At 38.9% G+C, this 21,275-nt stretch overlaps 1 pseudogene; it reads left to right on the plus strand.

The window, feature by feature from the left end:
* Nucleotides 1-21,275, plus strand: part of LOC127641003 (low-density lipoprotein receptor-related protein 1B-like) — a 303,445-nt pseudogene that overhangs the window by 262,657 nt on the left and 19,513 nt on the right.

Genomic DNA, 21,275 nt, shown 5'->3' on the forward strand with positions numbered 1-21,275 from the left:
TCACAGGACAGTTCTCCTCAGTCATCTGAACAGTTTGGGCCTTGCAGTCAATTGGACCAAGAGCTCACTACAGCCCAGTCAGATAATTTCCTTCCTTGGAATAGAACTAGACTCAGTGGCAATGACGGCTCGCTTATCTACACAGCACGCTGCGGTGCAGCTTACTAGCCGCGCCATTTCAGATGAACAGCCTCACACCTCTGAAGAAGTTTCAGAGAGTGCTAGGCTACATGGCCTCAGCCGCAGCAGTACTTCAACTGGGTTTACTGCGCGATGCCCGCTTCAGCATTGGCTAAACACCGCGCCTCGCCGGGCTTGGGCCACAGGCCGCCAGCCAATCAGAGTGACTCAGACCTGTATTTCAGCTCTGCAGCCCTGGACAGTGGCCGAGTGGTATCAGCGGGAGTGATGATGGGAGCTGTATCTCGCCGAAAGTCATCTCGACAGACGCTGCCCAACACGGGTTGGGGCGCGTCCGCGAGGGCTCTCCGGTTTTTGGCCTATGGTCAGTTCAGGAAAAGCTCCTTCACATAAATTGTCTGGAAATGATAGCGGTCGAGTACGCCGCGGCGCTTCCTCCCGATCATTCAGGGTCACCACGCCCTGGTCCGCTCGACAACAGGTCTGTGGTATCCTATCTAAACCGCCAGGGCGGTGTCAGATCCAGGAACCTCTTCCATCTGACGAAACGCATACTGAGTTGGTCCCAGCGCCACCTGCGCCGCTGAGGGCGACGCGACGTGCCAGGCCACCTGAACGACGGCCCAGACAGACTGTCCAGAGACAATATTCCCCAGGGAATGGTCCCTGCACGCTCAAACAGTCCAGACGCTATGGCGATATTCGGCAGAGCAGAGATAGACCTCTTTGCGCCAGAAGAGAACTCTCACTGCCCAATATTTTTCTCGAAGCGAGGACGCGCTGGCCCAGGACTGGCCCAACCGCCGCTTTACGCTTCCCTCCCGCCTCGCTATTGCCACAGGTAATGCAGAGGATCAGGGAAACGCGCCACCGGTGCTCCTCATAGCCCCGCTGGGAGAATCAAACATGGTTCCCGGAGCTTACGCAGCTGTCACTGACAGCACCGCGGCCCATCCCAGTGAGAGCAGATCTCCTCTCGCAAGCTCGCGGAACGATCTGGCATCCCCACCCAGAGCGCTGGGCGCTACACGCTGGGTGATCAACGACTACCCGCCGCTTTGCCAGAAGGAGTAATAAACACCATCATACACGCCAGAGCCCCTCCACGAGAAGACTCTATGCGCCAAAATGGTCTGTGTTTTCAAAATGGTGCACCGACAGAGACCTGGACCCACGGACATGTGGGTGTCGCCGCTGCTCGTGGTTTTTACAAGAGCTGCTGGATAAGGGCAGATCCCCATCCACGCCAAAGTATGCGTGGCGGCCGTCGCGGGCGCTCGCTGAACCCCTGCACGGCCAGTCACAGGGTAAAAACGAGCTGGTCATCCGCTTCCTCAGGGGAGCTAGAAGGATGAACCCTCCGCGCCTCCATCGGTTCCTATCTGGGACCTTTCTATAGTTCTCGAGCTATGAAAGCCCCCTTTCGAACCGCTTCAATCCGTGGATGTGAAACACCTCTCACTTAAAACCGCTTTTCTAACTGCCCTATCATCAGTTAAACGGGTGGGAGACCTTCACGCGCTATCTGTCAGCGCTGCGTGTCTTGAGTTTGGACCAAGTGACTCCAAGGTCATTTTAAAGCCTAGACACGGCTACGCCCCTAAGGTGGTCGGTACTCCTTTCAGAGCACAGATCATTTCCTTGTCGGCGCTACCAGCATCTGATAGCGAACGCGACGCCAATCTCCTTTGCCCAGTCAGAGCACTGAGATTAGTATACTGCGCGCCCGCGATCTTTCAGAAGCTCCGAGCAGCTTTTCGCTTCGCTCGAGGGCGCACCAAAGGTCTCGCTGCCTCGAAACAGACACTGTCCAGATGGATAGTGGACGCTATTGCTGCCGCAGACGCGTCAAAAGACCTACCATGCCCGCTAGGCATTAAGGCTCACTCCACTAGAGGCATGGCCTCCTCGTGGGCATGGTCCAGCGGGATTTCCATTCACGACATATGTGTGGCAGCCGGTTGGGCTTCCTCCACCTTTGTCAGATTTTACAATCTGGAAGTACCCGCTCTGCAGGCTAAACTGCTAGCGGTTTATCACGCTACAGCTCCCCTGGTGAGCTGCATTAATGGGACACAGTCCACACAGACCGGCACCGCCGCTCTGTCTATGTGCTTATGTACTACACACACACTGGCCCGCACTCTTGCCGGCCAAATATTAATTCCCCACTCACAAGGGCTCCCCCGGTCCCCCTTAATTCCCTGGGGCTCATGCAGCGGATGCTTGAGCGCGACGGCGCTGACAAAGGGTTCCCGTGAGCGTAGCTAGCTTACGCAATACGAGAGAACCTCTCGTGAAGAGAACTAATCGGTTACTAACGTAACCTCGTTCTCTAGATGAGGGAACGAGTATTGCGTAATCGCCGCGTCGCTTACCAGCCATTTTTCGCTTCATTCAATGAAAACCAGGGTTCCAGCCTACTGAACTACGCTTATATGCACTCTAGTCACGCCCTTTTGGCGGGCTTTGATGCAGTGAGCGCCGGACGCCTCTCATTGGATGCGAGTTCGCCCAAGCTCGCTCTATAGGCTGCAGCAGTTGCCGCAGAGCAACCAATGAGCTCGCTAGCTAGCCCGCCAAGGTCTGCAGCTGCCGCGACTGCGCTGACAATGGATACAAAATTAAGGATAATTTTTTGGCTTCAATATCTCAGAAAAGATGAATCTTTCCCGTAGCGTAAGCTAGCTTACGCAATACTCGTTCCCTCATCTAGAGAGAACCGAGGTTACGTTAGTAACCGATTCGTTTTTTACTATTTACTATATTGCAACATCCATTCTTTCATCATTCTTTTGTCACACTCAATTCAGATGTCTATCTCACAGCTAAGCTAACATATAAAATAGTTTTGCAGTGGAGTTTTTTTTAATCTTTCAATATTTTATTGAAAAATAAAATCTTGTGACGATACGTAATTATTTTTTACACGAAATCATAAGATAAAAGACACGATTTATTCCCTTAGAAACCAAACAAATTGATCCAATACAGGCATTACATTTTGAAGTGAAGGGTACAAATTTGAAAGTAAAAGTCTTGCATTTTTGTAAGAGCCAATTTGTATGATTTCTTGCAATTTTGCCATCTCGTACTATTGTTACGACTTGTCATTAGACCAGGTTGGAAATTTGTCATAAAATGTGGAAAAATATTTCAAATCCTTATAACTTTCTTCAAAAAGGCAAAATGACAGCTTCTGTCAACTTGCATCTTTTTTCCAAACTATGGAAAGGAATTGTGACTGAGGCTGCGAATATCTCCTTTTGTTGTTCCACGGAAGAAAGAATGTCATACCAGTGATGAACAGCAGAATGTAGTGAAGTATAGGTGTAGTATCCATTTAAGCATAATAAAACAACACTTGGCATTGCTCTGTTGTCTTTGATGGAACATTACCAGGCTGTTTCCTCAATGCTAAAGTCTTTTCACCAGGGACTATGGTTTAATTACACCCTTACTCATAATGTAGTGTCAATAGTTCAACTGAGTTTGCCTGTCCTAACAAGGACTATTAAAACAGACCTTTTTCTCAACGGTCCCTAGAGAGTCCAGACTCTATTTCTTACCCATGCTTTATATATAAAAAGCAATTTCAACTGCTGAAAAAGGCTAAAGGTCATTGCTAAAGGGGACATGCCTCCTAATTCAACCAATCGTTTAGCAGCGCTGTTGAAAGAAGGTTTGAGCCAGTGCTGTTGTGAATTTTGTTTACAAGACAACAAGGCAAAGTTGGATCCTGTAGGGATTGCTTTAACATTAATTAAGGTTACAGCAACAAAAAAAAGGTTGTTTTTATTAAACTTTTTGTCTGAATAGGTGTTTTGTTTTGTGTGCGAGCAGGTGGATTGTATCCGGGAGTGTAAGGAGGATGAGTTCCTGTGTCGAAATAGAGCACATTGCATTCCCGCTCGCTGGAGGTGTGACAGAGTCTTTGACTGCCTGGATCAAAGTGATGAAGACAACTGTGATCAGGGTACAGTACTATATCTGTTATACCTGTTATTACATTGCTATATAAAACTATATCACTATTACATTAGTAACTTTACTAAGCAATTTTTATATGTATATGTTATAGGATTCATTGCACAATTGATATTTGTAAACTCAAAAATATGCATAAATACATTTGCATAAAATAGGTACACATTTCAACTAAAACATACATTTTAAATCACAAGTAGGTTGCTTATAACTGCTCATTTAATTCACATTTAGTAAATTAATAACATTAAATATAATCATTGAATTAGGCTTTACATTTTTCAGTTATGACATTTCCAGCCTGATCTCATGAAAATTGCGTGACAATTCTGAGGTAAAATGTCTACTCTATGGTGCTAAATGTTAGATAATCTTTCAGATAAGGTTTTAAATGTTAATTGTCTATTAAGTAAAAATAAAAATATAAAGAACAAAATGTCACATAACATTACTTTAAGGAGGGGATTCCTGTTAAAATGAGCCCACACAGCATAATAGGATGCATAAATCATTAGATAATACACACAATGCACAACGTGCACACGTGACCTAAAAACACATGGATCAGATTACATCATCAGGAATGATGTAGTACATTGTCCAGTGTCATGGAATGATAAACCAATCGAATTAGGATTCAGATCACTGCAACCAGATGTGGTAGTCATCCAAATATGGGCAGAGAGGATTGTTCACTTTAATTACAAATGGCCTCCATGTGATTGTGCCAAGTACATGACACAGAACGGAACTGAATGAGATCTCGTTACTCATGCCTGCATGCTATAGAGAGAGAGCATACCTTTAGTCAGTATTGTATTTGCATGTGAAATGAGATCTTATGTACAATTATTGTGGTTTATTTGTTTGGAGAGGCTTTTGGACACTTTGAGACATTTTTGGACACTAGGATAAATTATATTTTAAATGCTACTAACTTTTGATTGCTTTGCAGCACATAGCAGTTAATCAGTTGGCATTATTGGGAACAAAACAAAAGTAGTTTTTCGGAGCTACCGTATTTACCCCCTGAGATATATAATGTCAAAAAATATTTTTGGCTCAAGTTTTTTTGTGATTTTTCTACAGTTTCTTAGGCTGAGAGTCTCGCAATATATCATAATCTACATCAGTGGTCACCAATTAGCGGAATGGTCCATTCAGACTTTTACATTTTCCATTTTTTTTTTCTCAGGGGTTACCCCTGAACCGCCATACAACCAATATTTTCTCAATCAAAAGTTATCCTATGTCCCATACAAAGGTATCTGAATGTAAAAATATTTAAAAATAAATATTCAGAATGTAAAAATATTCACCCAGCTAGAAAACAAATGTTGATCTTATCTTGTAACATTAATATATATATAACCAGTGTTCTCATCTCTGCTTTGAAGAGACTAATTTGACTTTCATTTTTTAATTTTTTAATTTTACACAGTACTATTGCTGCCAGCGTGGAAAGTTATAATAACTATTTCCCCCCAAAAAATAATAATATTAATTTTAAAGCCATACTGACTACTGAAACTGTGCAAGTTATTATTTTCCAGACCTTTGCTGGGATTCACAAATGTAGAGACTGGACCGCTTGAAACTTTAATTGAATACCCCCATCTATATCATTAATTATTTAAAAACATTTTTTTTAAATGATTTCAAACAATTGATCCTCTTTGTTTTTAGTTTTTTAGAGTTAAAAGCATTTCATTTTTGGCATGCCACTGAAGCAGGAAATCTCTAAAAAGAGATTAATTCAACAAAACCTACCTTCCTACCCTAAACCTTAAACATAAACCTAACCGATAGTGTCATAAAAGCAAATGTGAAATGAAAACGGGAATGCTGAAGCAACCACGTAAAGTTGTGGTTGTTCTATGACACTTCTGGGTCACGTGTCGACTTGCGTGATCTTCAGGATTCGTACACCAGTTGTTTGCATTGCATGTGTGAGACTCAATCAGTTGAGCTACCGCACAATTTCATGGCATACAAAAAAGCTGGTTAATGTAGTTGGTTATATAATGCCAGCATTAAAATGTATCGCCTTACAAGTCATGCGCTATAGTAAAAGTGTTTAGATGTTATAAGACAGCATTTTGTAAGGAACATGACAATAAGTGTTTATGAACTGATATTGTGCTCTTTTACTCATGATTAGTGTAAAAAAAAAAATTAGTTGTTGTAGAGCCTCTAGTGTTTTTTTTGTGTGTTTTTTTTTAACCAGGAATCTGTCACGATATACAACAAGCCACGTAAAAAGAATTTAGCAAAAAATGTGTTATTGTAACATGATTGTATGAGACCTGGGCCCTTATTTACAAAAAATCTTAAGGCTAAAAGTAGCTCCTAACTCATAAATTTAGGAGCAACTCAAAAATTAGGGGTGAATCACTGAATTCTCATGAATGACACAAGCATTTTAATGCTAAAAGTAGCTACTAAACCCACAACAGCTTTGAAGTCGTCCTGAGGACGTCTAAATCTCTTGGAGTGATCCGAAGTATGACTGCTGTTGGTATCCATCTATCCATCCATCCATCATCCATCCATCCATGTTTAGACCCCCATAGTTGTGTATGCCACTGTATGATTGCAAAATAATCCGCAAATAATATGTAAATTCAATATAATTTTTACATCAGCTGTACGACCCAAAATCAGCAATACAAACCAAAGTGACAGACTTGTACTGTATATTCCAGCGACTTGCTGATGTTTTTTTTGCCAATCTCTTCAAATTTCAGTTGCAACCCATGACAGACTTTAGGGATTTTAGAACAGGATTCCCAGTCCCTCATCACGAGAATAAATTATGGTGGATCAGCCGAGCTGTGTGAGGCAAGGATCCAAAAAAAATCCCCAACCACATGAGAGAAGTAATATCCCGAATATTTGTGAAAATTGACGAGGATGAAAGGTTCCGTGTTGCCACTTGATATCTGACAACCAAGTACATGAAAGGCCTAATTTCAGTGTTTTGAAAAATTGCTGTTGTTGATATTGGTGTGAGGACAACGTCAGCCACCGCACACCTGCGGCTCTTTGGAAGTGTTTGCATCAAAGATGAAGCCCCATTTCAAAGGGGCTTATTTTTATTTATTTATTTATTTGTTTTTCTGCCCTCCTAAATGTCATTGTAGTTATATCAAATTTCATAAGACTTCTAGTCTCATTTTCTTGTTCATTTCAGACAGCTCTGAGTCAATAGATGTGTATTGACTTGAATTATTTGGAGAGCTCAATTCTCTGCTCTGTTTTGGCTTACTTTAAACTTTATTACAGGCTCTAGGCCCAACAACAGGACATACATCACAAAAAAAAGAGAGAGAAATAAAAAAAAATAAAAAAATTACATAAACATATACAATACACCCTTTTTCACAAAAATCTTAAAAGGCACTCATACCAATGCTTCCATAGGTGTGATTGATATCGGACCGAGCTACACCTGGGACTTGTGAGCCTTACTATAATATAGTTTCTTGACTCATCAAGTCGACCCATAAACTTAAACATTAGGTTCCTCAAGAGGGCCTGTAAACAGCTTAGCCTCAAGTCACAAAAAGCTTACTTGCACTGCTGCTCCTGGGCTTCTTCAGCAGTATCCTCAGACAATCATTATATGCTACCTGCAGTTTACGCATGGTCTCCTTTCTGTAGTTGACCCATAATGGGGTGGCATACATAGGGGTACAGTAAGCACGAAACAAGTGCACTTTCACATCATCAGAGCAGTAATGAAATTTCCTGACTAACATGTTCGCTTGTACATACAACATTCGTCTTTGCCTATACATGTCAGCATCATCTTCCATCTTGTCAGTAATGATATGCCCAAGATATTTTGTACAGTTAGATACACAGATACATTGCCCTGACAGGTAAAACATAGGAAAGTGCAGCTTCTGATCTTCTCTAGTCCTACAAACCAACGCAACACTCTTCCTTGCACTGTACTGTACATCAAACTCACCCCCATACTTGGAGCATATATCCAACAACTGATGGAACCCAACAGTACTGGGGGACATAACAACTAAATCATCTGCGTACATCAGGTGGTTTAACAGAGTGTTCCCTATTACACATCCCGTCTTACATATCCCCAACTGCTTTGAGAGATTATCCATATATAAGTTAAACAGTGCCGGAGACAAAAGCCCCCCCTGCCGTACTCCATTCCTTACACCCAGGTGTATTTGTGAAATCGGACACCCTTTGATCTTTTCTGAGTTACATGGATGCATACAACACTAAGGAATCATGCAACAGTGCTGTCGTTTTGGTTTTCTTGTGAGGATAGTTTCAAAAATTTGCTACAAATCTTTCCAATGGAAGTCAGATCCCGCCATAGTATAGAAAATAGCAGAATTAATTCTGACTTTATAACTCGTATTTGCAAGATTTCAAGTCAAAACTGTGTTATATAAAGTAGCAATTGCCTTATATAAATTAACAATTGTGAGTTTATATCAGGCATTATGTGTACTTTATATCTCACAATTGTGACTTAATTACTTGAAATTGTGTAATATAAACTTGCAATTACAAGATATAAAGTCGCTATTCTGAGATATAAACTTACAATTGTGACTATTTTTTGAATTTGTATCACACAATTTTGAGTTCATTTCTTGCAGTTTCAACCTTATTCCACTATTTTATTATATAAACTGGAAATTGCAAGATAGTCACAACTGCGGAAAAAAGTTTCAAGTTTTGTATTTTGTTATTGCGAGATATTAGGTTAAAATTGCTAGATATAAACTAACAATTGCAAGTTTATATTAGGCAATTGATTATTTATATCTCACAATTGTGGCTTTAGTACTCGCAATAGTGTATTATAATATTGCAATTGCAACTTTTTATAATTTACATCACGCAATTTTGAGATTATGTCGCGAAATTGCCACTTTATATCACAATTTAATGATATATACTCGCAATTTCAAGATATAGTAACAATTGCAGAAAATTTGAAAATGTATATTTTAGGTTGCAATTGCGAGATATAAATTCAGAGTTACCTTCTTCATTAGTTTCTTTTTTTTCCATTGTGGGATCAAGGCATAATACTTTACTACTTCCTGTTGCATTTAATATATATATATATATATATATATATATATATATATATATATATATATATATTTTTTTAAGTGAATTTTAAATTATAATTTTTATTTTAAATTAATAGATATTTTATTAAAGGAAAAAATATATAATTTCCAGAATTGTATTTCCCTATATAATAATAATAATATTATTATTATTATACAATTATTATTTAAAAACATATTATTTTATTATTTTTCTTTCTTACCAGATGAAGCTGAATTTGTAAGCTACATTAACTGTGGAATATGTTGTTAACTGCAGTTTCTCCGGGTATTTCAGATATTAATATCTGCATGAAACAGAATTTTAATTTGTCTGTCAAGAAAAATGTGAAATGTTAAGCACATATTTTGCAGTGAATAATAAATACAAATTCAAACATAAAAATAAATGAAAATAAAATCAATATAGCCTACACACAGGTGAAAGCACCAATAGGAGACCATTATTTAGTTAAATAATAATAATAATATTACATTTATACAGCACCTTACCAGAGTTCAAGAACACTTAACATTTTCAAATTTAGCACAGTTTAAAGAAGAAGAAGAAAAAAAGTCCTGTCTTGTGTTTGTAGGTTTGTTGGTGTGCCGTGCAGATGAGTTCATTTGCAACAACACGTTGTGTAAGCTGTTGGTTTGGGTTTGTGATGGTGAAGATGACTGCGGGGACAATTCAGATGAAGATTCAAACATGTGTGGTATGTTTGTTTGGTCATTTGCTTGGTAGGTTTAAATGTTTGACGCCTAAAACAGACAACCATGACTCACAGGCTAACTCCATACTGCAATCTAATGTGGCCAAAACCTGATTTTGTGTTGGATGGCTGTAAAAAATCACATTGAATCTGACATTTTCAATTCAAATATTTGCCACTTTCTTACAGTATGTGGTGCATGAGAAATGGAAAAAGTGACTTAACAGTCAGATTGTAACTCAAGCGATTTTTAGGTGCATTAGGTATCAACGCTTGCTTTAAACAGTGACTCATTTTATAATAAGAAAATATAATTAAAGTTTTGGATATTATGATGATCATACTAGGAAAGGGAGATGTGGTTGGCTCAGTAGAGAAGCATCAATTGTTCAGACCATGTCACAGTCTGATTTATAATCAAAGGTCTTTCGAACAACCTTACAAAAACAGAAAACAACCAGATTTGAGCAGAAAATTTGAATTTGGCACATTGACTTGCAGTCTGAACTCCGATTAAACCTGACACTGTACACCTAAACTGTAGTACATGTTGATTTTTTTGTGTGTGTGTCTGAAAAATTGCTTTTCTGGTCAGCCGCACAAACTCACTTGACCTACCGGTACATTTGACACAGTGAAGGTCACAAAAAGGAAAAAGATTACAATTCTACCAATTGTGGTTTCTGTGTGTCCTCCAGGAAAGTTGCCATGTCCCCCAAATAGACCTTTCCGCTGTAGAAATGACCGAGTGTGTTTGCGATCAGAACAAATTTGCAACGCAGTGAATGAATGTGGCGACAGTTCTGACGAAGAAGACTGCGGTGAGTAGGAAATGTTTATTCTTTCTCTTTTTACTTGTCTTTCTCTTTCCCTCTCCAGACGATCTGTCTTTTATCATTTTTATAGTGGATGTAGTCAAGAGGACAAAACCATGTGGAAAGACCGAATTCTCTTGTTCCAACCAACGTTGTATCCCGGCCGAACTGCAGTGCGATAACTTTGACGATTGCGAAGATGGCGGCTCGGACGAGCGCGACTGCAAGGCATGTAAGTGTGTGCTTCAGAGTTATTCTGTCTAGTTTCATAATTATATTGCTATGTATGTACATTTGCAATTTCAGTGAAGTTAGTTTTTTCGTTCATATCTTTAGAAAATGACTAGATTTAGTTTTAGTTTTTATCCACATATTATTCCGTTCATCTATTACAACATGCTTGTTTATCAGAAATGGCAAAAATCGAACTGTTTGTGGCTTGATTTCAAGGCAGGGTTCAGGGTTATTGTAGTTTTTATATTTAGTTCATTGTGGATTTATATATAAAATTATTTCATTTAAAGATTTTAATTGGTTACACAATTTAATTGGCAGTGTCCTTGTTACAGTTTAATTACACACGAGTAATATTAATTAACAACATGTACTTACTATAGTATGGGTCGGCAACCTTTTAGACATGGAGTGCCATTTTTTATTTTCCTGGTCAAAGGATTACACCAAGATGTAGATTGGAAGGCAGGTGCAAAATTTCATATAAATAAAATAGTCTACTCCTCTCTCACCATTGCTGGCATGCCAGTGATTATCCCACCACATGCCAATGCTGGCACGCATGCCATAGGTTGCCAACTTCTGTACTATAGGTTTAGGATTGGGTTTATGGTTTGGTTTAGGGTAAGTTGCTTGTAATTATACATAATTTGATGTTATTACTATAGTCATTACATGTAATATGTATAACAAGTACACTGTGAAATAAAGTGATAGTTTTTATTTAATTTATATTTTAGTAAAATTACTAATTTTAGTTTTATGCTGTTTTAGTATAAATTTTACTTTTTTATTATTTTAAGTTGTGGGGGCCTGGGTAGCTCAGCGAGTATTGACGCTGACTACCACACCTGGAGTCACAATTTTGAATTCAGGGTGTGCTGAGTGACTCCAGGCAGGTCTCCTAAGCAACCAATTTGGCCTGGTTGGCTAGGGAGGGTAAGTCACATGGGTTAACCTCTTTGTGGTCGTGATTAGGAGTTCTCGCTCTCAATGCAGCGTGTGGTAAGTTCTGCGTTTATTGCGGAGAGTAGCATGAGCCTCCACATGCTGTGAGTCTCTGCGGTGTCATGCACAACGAGCCACGTGATTAGATGTGCGGATTAACTGTCTCAGAAGCTGAGGCAACTAAAACTTGTTGCTAGGGAGGGTGGAGTCACATGGTGTAACTTCCTCATGGTCGCTCTAATGTGGTTCGCTCTCGGTGGGGCGCGTGGCGAGTTGTGCGTGGATGCTGCGGTGGATGCCGTGAAGCCTCCACACACGCCATGTCTCTGCGATAAAGCGCTAAACAAGCCACGTGATAAGATGCGTGGGTTGATGGTCTCGATTCGTCCTCCACCACCCAGATTGAGGCAAGTCAGTATGCCACAAAAAAGACTTGGGAATTGGGCATTTCAAATTGAGGAGAAAAATTACAAAATAAAAATAATAATAATAATAATAATTTGTTAATAATGAGTTGTTATTATTATTATTAATTGGGCATCTCTTTCACAGTATATACCAATTACCCCATAAAGCATGCTGGGAGATTAATCAAATCAGATCATCCAGATTATTTGCAGTTGTCTTAATTTAGTTAAATGAAAATATATATAATATATTTTTTTTTGTCTTTGTTTAGTGTTCATCTTTATTTTCCGACTTTGTTCGTCTTTTAGTTTCATTAGTTTCTGATAATAACCTTGGTACACTTTCAATCATACAAACCCGTCTCAGCTCTGTTCATCATCTTTGTAACTCTAAATCTTCACATAATCCTTCATTCACTTCCTCATTTCCTTCAACGTGTATAAGTGATGCCATATTGTACTTCAGTGTCTGCAAATGCTTTCACTTTAAGTCCACAGTTGTGTGCTTAATAAAACAAGTTTAAGTATTTCTAATTCTCTGTAGAAGGAATATTTAGTGTGTGCATTTAGATATGCTCATCATCTTTTGTGTCCGCTTTCAGTCACAGATTCTATAGAAGGTGCATGCCAAGGACGGGCGGACTTGTGTGGCGATGACTCATTTTGCAACCATACCAAAACACTTTCCATATGTCAGTGCAAAGAAGGCTTTCAGAGGAACTGGAAGACCAAGCAATGTGAAGGTAGAAAATATGTTCAAAGAATATATAATAAAGACAATATATATATATGAAATAATACATCTTAAAATAACAAATTCTGTTTTGCTACAATTAACTAGTATTTACTTAGATTTTCCCCATATTGCATTCCTGCTGCTTATCTTTCAAACGAACCCTACAATGTAAAAGTCTCTTTGTATTCAGCTTCAGCTCTGAATTTACCCCATTAGAGGTATGTTAACGGTCGCTTCAGGGTCATCTCCCTGTAAACCAAATAAAAAATCTAAAAATCAGCAGACACAGAGCACAGATAAAGAAAAATCTTCTGCAATGCCAAACAGCCTAAACAAAGTGGCATCCCCGCAGCAGTTGTGAAAATGTCACTCGTGAGTGTGTGGGAGTCGTTGATGAATTATGTTTCTCACTCCTCAGAGGTGAACGAGTGCCTGCAATTCGGGACATGCTCGCAGTACTGCACCAACACGAAGGGGTCGTTCAAGTGCACTTGTGACCACAACTTTAAGGAGATAGATGGGGAATGTATCACAAAAGGTGATAGAAATTATTGTTGTTGTTGTTGTTTTTAAATAATTGTTTTTGAGAATATCAAATTTGTGTACGGTTCCATATGTCTATAAATAAATAAGATTTTTAGTTGTCTTAATTCAAAACAGTTCAGATTTCAACTTCTGATTTGTTAGATACATTGCATGAAATTTGTGCACAAACATGCTAAAACAAATAACGAATAAAGTATCACAACAAGAATAAAACTGTAATACAATGAGAGTAAAGTTGTAGTATAGTGAGATTAAAATTGTAATGTTTCAAAAAATTCAAGTTGCAGCAGTATGAGATTTAAATGATAATATTATGACCATGAAGTCATAGCATAACAAAATTACAATTGTAATATTAAGAGAATAAAGGCGTAGCATTATGATATAAAAATTGTAGTATTATGAGAATACATTTGTAGCATTGCTTGATTAAAATTGTAATATTACAAGAATAAAGTTGTAACATTATGAGATTAAAATCATAATTTTACAGCAATAAAAATCGTAGCATTACGAAATAAAAATTGTAATATTATGAGAAAAAGGCCTAGCAATATGAGATAAAAATATTAATATCAAAAGAATAAAGTTTTATCATTACTTGATTAAAATCGCAATATTTTGGGAATAGAGCCGTGGAATTACAAGATTGAAATTGTAATGTTACGAAAATAAATTTGCAGCAGTGTGAGATTGAAATTATAATATTACGACAATTAAAGTCGTAGCATTACAAAATTTAATCTGTAATATTATGAAAATAAAGTTGTAGCATTATGAAATTAAAATAGTAATATTTTGAGAATAAAGTTGTAGCATTATGAAATTAAACTCATAATATTCTGAGAATAAAATCGTAACATAAAATAAAAAAATAAAAATTATATTATGAAAATAAAATCGTAACAATATTTGATTAAAGATGTAGCATTACTTAACTAAAATCGTAATATTTTAAGAATAAAGCCATAATTTTTGTTTTGTTTTGTTTTGTTTCAGGGCCAGAGGATCAGGTCCTCTACGTGGCCAATGACACTGAAATCCGGAGTTTTGTTTATCCGTACAACCAGACTCATGGACACACTCAGCTTGCCCGTATTTCAGAAAATGCCCGCATTATCGGCATGGCCGCCCTTTTTCACCATCACAAGTTTGTATGGGCCACGCAGTTTAACCCTGGTGGAATTTTTTACAAAGATCTCCAGGACAGGAGTCCAATCACATCAAAGAGTGGAGTCATTGTGAGTCAAATGTTTTGAAGAGTCCCTCATTTTGGCGATAGTTTTCTCTGCCTCTATTGCATAAAAACCCTTAACATATTTCATTTGATTTTTTTCCTTTGCTTGTATGCCTTAAAATTTTCAACAGTGACCATATTTTCCGCCGCAATAACAGTTACTACAGTATTTTACTGTTGCTATGACTGCAGTAACTTGGTGTTGGCCACCACAATCATCAACATTATCTTAAGTGACTATTGCAATTCGCCAAAAACGACCATGGTAAAAATTCTTTCTAGGGGTGTTTTGAAACAACATTCTACATTTGCAGTGTCCAGACTTTAGGAGACCCAGGGATATCTCGGCAGACTGGGCAACGGGGAACCTGTACTGGACAGATCATTCGCGAATGCACTGGTTCAGCTACTACACGGCACATTGGCGACGACTTCGATATTCCATCAATGTGGGACAGCTGGGGGGTCCCAACTGTACCCGGCTCATCACAGACATTGACGGGGAACCTTTCGCCATTACTGTTAACCCTGTACGAGGGTAAGTGTCATCACTCACCTTTCTAGACATCGAGGTTCCATACAATCCATTTATGGACCAAAAATGACACATTTTGACCATGTAGAAACTATGTAAAACTAGCTACTATCTTGGTCATGTTACCAAGTAACGTGCGTATAATTTTCTCCATTATTTTATAGGATGGTGTACTGGACCGTAACTGGTGACCACTCTCACATAGAGGAGGCTGCCATGGACGGATCGCTGCGTCGTATCCTACTGGATGCGTAACTTACGGAGGCCGACCGGTGAGTTTTGTGCACATCAATCAGCCTTACACTGTTTTTAAACAGTCTCTAGTTTAAATTGTGTGACAGAGAAATGATCACAAGGAGTGTTTGCCATATGTTATGCTAGAATTAGGAGGATTTCCAAAATGTATCTCACTTTCACTTAAAATGCAAAGCACCAAAAACATCTCACAAAGAATTCCCAAGGTCATTCCAGATGAATATTTTGTCCATAATAAGAATATTTAAATTTAAAGCTGAAAATTCCACTTTTCTTTCTTGCAGGACTTGCAATTGACTATTACAACCAGCGACTGTACTGGGCAGATTCCGAATTGTCCCAGATCGGCAGTGTGCGTTTTGATGGCTCTGATTCGCTGGTGGCCGCCAGCATTCAAAACGGTAATTTTGGATTTGTTTATGTGATGTTCAGAATCTGTCTCCAGCTCCTCAAACCAGCACACCATAACAAGACTTTGTCAGGATTATTCCAAGCACATTTTCATACACGTCCAGTGTGTTCCAAACATCAAGAGCTCAGTTCCACGATTTGAAGAGCTGCAGAGGCTAGACTGAAGATATTCTTTCTCTGTGAGACAAAAATTACACCTAACCACATTTCCTTTCAGATTCCCTCTTTATAAAGATTCCATGAAATCACTTTATGTGCCCATTTATCTTATCTGTGTTGACATTTTTCCCATTGAAACTGGAAATTTGGGTGGGACATACTATATAGAAGTGCTTTCCCCTCTTTTTAAATTGCCAATAGGCTTTAGTTATGTCACAACATGAACCATGAGTTGCTACTTGCTAATCGGTTGCAGATGGTATTAGGGGGAGGGGCATTCTCATACAAGTGAGCATTTGATTGGACAAAAATCTTTTTAGTACAGGATGAGTCATCAGTATTTTTGTCCGTTTTCCCAGAAGAGAAAGTCTGTACATTTTACAAGAATAGTTCAAACAAAAAATGAAAATTCTGCCATCATTTACTCACCCTCATATTGTTCCAAACCAATATGACTTTAACAATTTTTTTTTAAAGAATATTCCGGTCCATCTTTTCATTACAAGGGCAGTTGATAGTGACTCACTTTAACCCTCAGAGACCCAAGCAGTGGTTGGGTGTAATTAGATTACAAAGTGATTAGTGTAATCTAATTACTTTTAGGCAAAAAAATGATTGTAATGCATTACATTTTATTTTAAATTATAGTATTCAGATTACAGTAATTGTCTTTCAATGAAAGTGATTACTTCAAAGTTCAATACCTGTGTTACAAATATTTCAAAAATATATAATGACTGCTAAAGATTGTACGACAATGAACAAGGAGAAAATAGACATTACTTTGAATATGTTGAGCAGGAAACAATATCTATGTTTGTGACAAGTGTTTTAGCAAGTTACTTAAAAGTAATTAGTAATGTAATTACATTTCCAATAAAATAATCAGTAAAGTAATCTGATTATAATTTTATAGAAGTAGTTAGTAATTTGTAGTGGATTGCTTTTTTAAGTTACTTACCCAACTCTGGGCCCAAGCATATATACTGATGATATATTTAATATTTTTCTCCTTTGTCGTGTTTTTTAGAAAGCCACTGATTATAAAAATCTTGTTTTAAGAGTATTTTGATTTGAGGTGACTATTGTTTAAGTTTAGCAAGTTGTGGCATTCAATATGCATTTTTTTCCCACCGAAATGTTTTTGATGCAGATAAGAGTGTCAGCAACTGATATGTGTGTATTTTTTTAAATCATTTTTAATAAAAAATTGTGTTGTTTATTTGGTGTATCCTATTCAATTCTGCTATACTGGGTCTCTTGGGGTTTGAGCCCACTGTTTCACTTTTATGATAAAAGTATCATAAAAGTATTCCATGTGACTTTGGCATCATTATTGTAATGAAGGCATCTTATAGGTTGAGTTATAGTGAAAAAACAAACAAGAAATAATTTCACTTGGTCTTTGGCTTTAAGGCATTTTATTAATTACATTCCTCCTTTGATTTGCATTTTTGAATCTGGATCCCTCTTCACAGTTTCAGCCTTGAGTATTTAATGTCACAAACTATTTGGTTTTCATTCCAGGAATTTCTCAGCCATTCCGAATTGACCTGTTTGAGGACTACATCTACGGCGTCGGCATGAAGCATGAGATCTTCAGGGTTCACAAATATGGAAAGTTGCCCGCCGAGAGTCTCAGTCTGGGTGTGGAGAGTGCATCCAGCATCCTGGTCTTCCATCGGTACAAACAGCAGGAGAGTGAGTGTTTACCTTCCCTCTGCATCTTAAACGTGACTACTCATGATTCAGCAAGCATTGACGTAATCACCCACAACTTTTTCATGATTGAATTGGTGTCTAAAGTCTTGGGGATACACTGATGAGCCAAAACATTATGACCACTGCAAAGGTGAAGCGAATAATGTTAATCATCTCCTAACAAAGCCACATGTCAAGGTCTGGGTAGATTAGATGGTAAGCAAACAATCAGTTCTCGTAGTCAACGTGTTGAATGCAGGAGAAATAATCAGGAATAAAGGCCTGAGCGACTTACACAGAGCCATATTTTTATGGCCAGACGAGTGGGTCAGAGCATCTCTAAAATGGCAAGTGATGCTTGTGGGCCTCCCAGTCAGCAGTGGTGAGTACCTACTGACAGTGGTCCGAGGAGGAACAAACCACAAACTGGAGTTTTGGGCGCCCAAGGCACATCGATGTGTGAGGACAATGAAGGCTATCCCGTCTTGTCCAAACCGACAGAAGGTCTACTGTGGCACAAGTCACAGAACATTTTATTGATGTTACAGGAGGCATGTCTCACAATGCACAGTGCATGGCACAGTGCTGCGTATGGGGCAGTGTAGCTGCAGACCGGTCAGTGTGCCCATGATGACCCCTGTCCACCATTGAAAGCTTCTACAATGGGCACGCGAGAGTCGGAACTGGACCTTGGAGAAGTGGAAGAAGGTCGCCTGGTCCAATGAGTCCTATTTTCTTTTACATCACATGGACAGCCATGTACGTGTGCACCGGTTACGTGGTAAAGTGATTATACCAGGATGAACTATGGGAAGATGGCACGCCAGTGGAGGGAGTGTGATGCTCTGGGCAAAGTTCTGCTGGGAAAACCTGGTCCGGCCAATCAGTTTGACACCTGCCACCTACCTAAACATTGTTGCAGACCTGATACACCCCTTCATTGCAGTGGTATTCCATGATGGCAGTGGCCTCTTTCAACGGAAAAATGCATTGTATGGGAATGGTTGAGGAAAATAATGAAGAGTTCAAGGTGTTGCCCTGGCCTCCAAATATCCCCAGATCTCAATCCGATCAAGCATCTGTGGGATGTGCTGGACCAACAAGTCCGATCCATGGCGGCTCTACCTCACAACTTACAGGACTTGAAGGATCCACAGCTGTCTTGGTGCCAGATTCCAATGTACACCATCAGGGGTCTTGTAGAGTCCATGTTTCGGGCAGGTCAGCACTGTTATGGCGACATGCAGAGGACCAACACCATTTTGGGGAGGTTGCCATAATGTTTTGGCTCATCCGTTAATACAGTATAATTTTTCCATGTGCCATTCCGTCTCAAGCACAGTCGAGCGCTCACCTTTTCAAAGTACATGCTTTTGTCCACAACCCCATACGGACGCGTTCAAAACGTTCGCACAATGACTTATTTTAACATACTTTTAAGTACAGTCAACGGCAGTCACATGTGCAGACCACGTGCACAAATGTGGACTCTCTGCATGTCTAGAAATATCGGGTTCTGCGCGGACCATGCATGTAACGAAATCAAACATTCGGACTGTGCGTGACACGTAGCGCCACGTGGACAACCGAAGTATACTTTGGCCTCAAAACCATGGTGAATTTGTATCTTGTGTATGTTATCTAGTAGACAGTTTTAAGGGACCATTCACCCGTCTGCACTGTTTTAATGGTTTTTATATGTAAACATGGGCTAGACCGACGTCCTATATCATTGCTTTTTGCTTTGATTCCAGCATCTCACACAGGAGCACCATGGTTTTTTAGAAGGGAAACACAATACGTATTAGTTTTTAAAAACGACATGTACACCAATCAAAATGTACACCATTTACTTATAAATGCCCTTGGATTTATTGTGCACAATCAAATCCCAGTCAATAAAAAAAACAACTGTCCCAGCATTATTATGTCTGACTTAATATTCACTTTATCTGTCCTGAAAATGCTTGCTGAAGTCTGTCAAATGTATTTTGCTCTTTCTCTGTCCCTTTCTCCAATTTTGAGACCTTTCACCCATTTATCTTTTAGTCTCTTTACATGTGTTGTCTTTCCTCTCTCTTCCATTAAATATTTCACTTTACTCTCTGTCTCTTATCCTCTGCTGATCTCTCTCTCTCACTCTGTAATAAAGAAGGAGGGATGGATCTTTGCCTCTGTTGTTTGTCCTGGTGCTGGTATAATGGGAAGAGTCATCGCACCCTGATGTGCTTTTACAGCGGAAAGCTTTATTGAAGATGGCCTTCAATACAACCTGCAACTGCTAAAAAAAGCAAAAACCCAAACAAATAATACGTCTCAGACACAGCCTACACCACCGGTTTTAAAAAGAAAGTTTGCTATGTATGAGGAGAATTGAATCTTTAAAGCGACTTAGATAAAGCTGAGGTTGTGAAAGGTGTCATATCCTACATTTTTGTAGCATTATTTTATCCCTAAAATCTACCAACTCTGGCTCAGTTGGTAGAGCGGGTTGGCCACTAATCGCAGGGTTGGTGGTTCGATTCCTGGCCCACATGACTCCACATGCCGAAGTGTCCTTGGGCAAGACACTGAACCCCAAGTTGCTCCCAATGGCAGGTTAGCACCTCGCATGGCAGCTCTGCTGTCATTGGTGTATGAGTGTATGAGTGTGTGTGTGTGTGTGTGTGTGTGTGTGTGTGTGTGTGTGTGTGTGTGTGTGTGTGTGTGTGTGTGCTTGTGAATGGGTGAATGGGACGCAGTTTAAAACGCTTTGGTAACCACTAAGGTTAAAAAAGGCACTATATAAGTGCAGACCATTTACCATTTAATATGATAATTTTTCACCTTCTCTCTTACCTTTTGGGACATTTTGGTGGTTCGTTTTAGGTATGTTGTCTGGAGGCAACACTGTACAACAAAGTGGGGAAAAATTATAATTAAAAACTTAGCATGATTAAATCAAAATGCTACATGACTTAAATGTGATTTTACTTTTAATATTTTACTTAAATGTGAAGTGAATGATGGAAAATGCAAAAATAAATACAAATAAAAAAACGTACATAAAAAATCACATGTTAACTGCATATCCTCTATAGTGGCTGCATCTATTGCTTTCATATCCACTACATACACATCCATTGGCACAATGTTGCTTCTAGGCAACAAACACATTTAAGCAATTCTTCATAACAGAGCTGTTTTAAAATAGTTAAATCACTAACAAATGTAAATCATATCTGATTGATGTGTGACAAATAGCAAAACAATCCTTTTCTATGGGCAGTTCGCCAGGCCAAAAATGTATATTGCCTGCACATTGTAGCATGCCAGAAATATAATTGTCATATTTGTCAAATA

Source organism: Xyrauchen texanus, chromosome 50 (assembly GCF_025860055.1).
Source record: "Xyrauchen texanus isolate HMW12.3.18 chromosome 50, RBS_HiC_50CHRs, whole genome shotgun sequence".
NCBI lineage: Eukaryota > Metazoa > Chordata > Actinopteri > Cypriniformes > Catostomidae > Xyrauchen > Xyrauchen texanus.